We start from the raw sequence: 4,024 nt of genomic DNA on the forward strand, positions 1-4,024 counted from the left end.
GGCGACCGGCCGGGGCGGGGGGTGCGGGGTAAGAGCAGGTTTTAGGGAAGAAACGCCTGTGGTGAGTAATCAGAAGAGAAGGGTGAAAGCCAAGGGCCTTTGACTTCCCCGGTGCACTTAATTTTCTTGTTCTCCTCTCTTTCAGGACAGGGAAAATCGTTGACTTGGGTCCAGCAATGCCGAATGTGTTGGGGTGTGAGCAGCCAAAGGCAACAGGCTCCAGCCCCACCGACCGGCGCTGGGGGCACCTGGTGCAGCCCGTGGGGTGAGGTAAGTCAGAGGGACACGTTTCTCTCCTCCTGCCTGTTGGCATTTGCTCCCTGGGCACTGGCTCTGTTTCCACTGCAGGTTGGTCCTTGCCGTGCTGGGAAGGGTGGAGAGGAAGGGGTGAAGGGCTGGGTGAGCGTGGGGTCCCCGAGCTGTGGGGTTGGGCTGTGCTGAGAGGGGCAGGTGGGTCCCCGTTGGTGAGCCCGAGCCTTGGCTTGGGGGTTCAGGAGCCCGGGGGGCCGAGCTGGGGGCTGTTTGCAGCTCTGCCAGGGCTGGGGCTGACACAGTGCTGGGGGAGAGCCTGGAGCTGGGCTGGGCCGGGGGACAGACGCAGGGGAGCTGGGGGAGGGTTTGGGACTCCCTGGGGGAAAAGGAGGGATGGATGGGCTGGATGGAGCCACAGGCACGTGCTCGTGGGAACACACTTATCCAGGGTGCTGGGATCCGGGTCAAACTCCAGTTCCCCTCGTGTCCAGGGATGCAGGGTCTGAGGGATTGGATTTCCCTGGGGGTTTGCAGGAGATCAGGAATGAGAGGAAACATGGTGCCAGAGCAGGCTGTGCTTGCCTCTGAGGACAGAGAGCCTGTGGGCTGAGGTGAGATTGCTGTGAGTGTTGGGATGAGCATTCCAGCGAACAGGGAGCTTGGAATTCCAGGTGCTGATGGAACCATCACCTTAGGTGTGTTTAGTTTGTGTCTGTGGGAGCTGGGATTCGGGCTGGAGAGCTGTTGCTGGGAACAAAGGGTGGAGAAAACCTGCTCCACGCATGTGTAAGGAAGGATGGAGTAGCAGAGAAGGGGAGTATTTCTATACAGTATCAATATTCTCCATGTGGGATGGAGCAGCAATGGGGGTGGTTGGGTTTGGCCTGGGCCGGTCAGGATCTGCCATAAACAACCCCCCAGACCCTGAACCCTCACTGGACATGTCCAGCCCCTCAGCAGAAACCCAAGTTGTTCATTTGTTACAGAGGAAAAATGATTGGTAATTGCTTCTGATCTGTGGAGAATTCCCTTTGGAATGGTCAAACAGAGAGCGTATCAAGGCAGGCAGAGCATTTCTTTTGGCTCTTTTTTTTTTTTTTCTGGTTTGTCATTTTCTGTTTGGCTTCAATGCATTTTGTGTGCTCCTGTTCAGGAAGCAGCGTATTTTTACCTTGAAATTCAGGGTGGGTTTGTTTGTTTGTTTAGGATTTTTTTCTTTCCCAGTTGAATCAGGCCTAGTCCAGTGTTGTCCTACAGGACTGCTTTGGTGCTGGGTCAGAGAGAGAGAAGGGGAATGACTTTTCATTCTCTTCCAAGCACAAGTGGAAGGTTGTCTTGTCCCTCCCCAAAGCACTGCAGGCACATGGGAGTAGCTCAGTGCTGGCCCAGTTCTCTGAGAAACCCCCGTGGGGGAGAGGTTTAAGTCTTAATGACAACGCTCTGGTCTCTTGATGGCAAAGACTGGGTCCTCCAGTCCCAGCCTGATGAGGGAGAACAGGAACCTCTGTTCTTCATGGCAAACCTTCTGTTACTCCTTGTGCAGTCTTTTCTTTCTGTTGTATGTGTTACTGTCCAGAATCTCTCCGAGGAAAGCTGTTACAAATTTAGAGGTAGGACTGGAATTGGGGGCTGTTCCCTACAAACTCCTGCAAAGCCTGAAGGACCGGGCTGATGACTGCTCTTAACAAAGGTGGTTTATTAATATTCCGTCAGATTTCCCTCAGCTCTGGGCAGGACAGGCAAGGGTTAGGGTGGGGAATTGTGCAAGCAAGACTTGTTATTTCTCCTGTGTGTGTGTCAGTTTGGCAGGGCTGGGAGAAGGAGGACTCGTGCGGGCACCTCCAGAGACAGCGGGAACGGGAGCGTGCTGCGGAGAAGGGAAATTCCAGGAGGTGGGTGCCGAGAAATTTGTCCTTCCCTTGCCCTGTGCTCTGCACTTAGCAATGGGTCAAGTGCAGAAGTTTTCTGGGGACCCTGGGAAATGATGCCGGGTCTGCCAAGAAAAGTGGGGCCAAAGGAGCAGGACCTGGGTCTGCCAGCGTGGGAGAAACAAGGGACGGGTCATCCTCTGCCTCCAGGAGGGAGGGCAGCAGGAAAGGCCACGGACTAAAGCACTGAAGTGCCGTTCCCCAGGGAGCCCCTGCCCAGACCTGAACTTGCTTCTGCACTTGCTGTCCCTTTCCCAGCGGAGCCGAAGCGTCGGGTGCCGCTGCCGGGGGGATGGAGCTGCCAAGGACAAGCTGGGAGGGTGTTTGCGAGGGAAGGGGGTAGAAGGAGCTCTTGATGTGCTTTTTTTACTTCTTCATCCCACAGAATTGCCACGAGAGGAAATACTTCAGAGGGGCTTCCCTCCAGATAAGGCCTGAAGATGCCAGGAGGTTTCAGCCGGGAGGAAAGGAGCTGTGGAAGAAAAGCAGCCTAAAAACAGCCAGTGGGGATCATCAGGTTTTCCAGCCAAGAAGAACAAGGAGAGAGATGAGGGAATCGGGTTCCAATTCCTAATGCTTTGGTGGGTGCAGGAATGATTTCTGTGTGTTTTCCAGTCCCTTTGGATTCCTGGGATGATTTTAAAATGATGGCTTTAGCAATCAACTAAATCGCAGATGTTGTTTTTGAGAGGAAATGATGCCAAAGAAATGCAGAGTTTTGGGTCACTTTTGGGGATGATTTGGGTCAGTTTTTGGGGTCAGTTTGGGGTCATTGTTTGGGGTGATTTGGGTCAGCTTTTGGGATGATTGGGGTCAGTTTTGGGTCAGCTTTTGGGATGATTGGGGTCAGGTTTTGGGGTCAGTTTTGGGTCAGCTTTTGGGGTGATTTGGGTCGGTTTTGGGTCAATTTTTGGGGAGCACTGGGTGTTACTGGGGGTTGTTGGGGAGCACTGGGTGTTACTGGGGGTTGTTGAGGAGCACTGGGTGTTACTGGGGTGTACTGGGGAGCACTGGGTGTTACTGAGGGTTGTTGGGGAGCACTGGGTGTTACTGGGGAGCACTGGGTGTTACTGGGGAGCACTGGGAGAGAAAATGAAAAATAAAGAGAATAAAAAATAAACGAAGTAAAGAAGGAAATATAAAAAAGAAAATTTAAAAAAAAAGGCAAAAAAACTAAAAAGGAAATAAAATGAAAATGAAATAAAAGAGAAAAAAAAAAAAAAGAAACCCCTTCTTGGGCACCCCGTTTCCTCTCCTCCCCCCCCCCGAACCGTAAATTGCGGGGTCATCACCCCTAAAATGTGAGAAGGGGACCCCGAAATGTGGGTGAGGGAACCCCAGGGAGCCGGAAAAGTGGAGGGGGAGCCGCAGTAAGAAAGCGAAGCCGGGCGGTCGGGCGGCGGGGTGGGGGGGGGGCGCATGCGCAGTCGTTGGCAAGACGCCGGCGATCACGTGGTAAGTAAGGGCAGGCAGGAGAGGGACCGGCGACGCATGCGCAGTGGCTCTCGTGCCGGTGCAGCGCGCCCTGCTCGAGTTAAGGGCCGGTTCCGGCGGCAGGGCGGGACTCGCGGCCTCCCGTCTGTCCCGGGGTGTGCGGGGGGGGAATAACGTGAATTTCTCCTGATTTTAATTCTCTTGGGCTCTTGTCCTCATTTTAATATTTTGAAGGCTCTTGTCCTGATTTTAATTCTCTTGGTTCAAACCATTTCCTAATAAGTCAGTTTTAATGAAGTGTTAAAAGGAGAACTTAAATAAGGGTAATTTCTGATGGAGAATAATGGGAAGAAGTGGTTTAAGTTCCCTAAACATGTTTTATATCAGTCCATGGTTATTTAATTGAGCAT

The 4,024-nt window shown here is 52.9% G+C and overlaps 1 long non-coding RNA gene across 1 annotated transcript; it reads left to right on the forward strand.

The window, feature by feature from the left end:
- The first annotated feature begins 2 nt into the window (after nt 1–2).
- Nucleotides 3–2,844, forward strand: LOC108642108. Its single transcript, XR_003915954.1, has 3 exons — nt 3–61; nt 146–270; nt 2,566–2,844. It is a non-coding gene; the product is annotated as an uncharacterized LOC108642108 (long non-coding RNA).
- Nucleotides 2,845–4,024: the final 1,180 nt, after the last annotated feature.

The sequence above is a fragment of the Manacus vitellinus genome, unplaced genomic scaffold (assembly GCF_001715985.3).
Source record: "Manacus vitellinus isolate BGI_N305 unplaced genomic scaffold, ASM171598v3 ctg7180002217580_pilon, whole genome shotgun sequence".
NCBI classification, from domain to species: Eukaryota; Metazoa; Chordata; class Aves; order Passeriformes; family Pipridae; genus Manacus; species Manacus vitellinus.